Source organism: Brassica oleracea, chromosome C4 (genome assembly GCF_000695525.1).
Source record: "Brassica oleracea var. oleracea cultivar TO1000 chromosome C4, BOL, whole genome shotgun sequence".
In the NCBI taxonomy this organism is placed as follows: Eukaryota; Viridiplantae; Streptophyta; class Magnoliopsida; order Brassicales; family Brassicaceae; genus Brassica; species Brassica oleracea.
Window position 1 is genome coordinate 45677358 of NC_027751.1, and position 212 is coordinate 45677569.

The window sequence follows — 212 nt, forward strand, 5'->3', positions numbered from 1 at the left end:
ATTACACGACGGTGTAATGTGGCAGTGACCCGAAGGACTGTGGGCTGTCGCGCGGTGACCCGAAGGACTGTGGGCCGCGGTCGGTTGAAAGTTCCTTCTTTTGGCCTTCGTGGTAGGAAGATAGGATATTACCGATAGTGAAGGAGGAACATAACGTCACCAGGGCCCGAGTTTGTTATATATATTATATCGTGTTTCGGGTTATTGAAGCC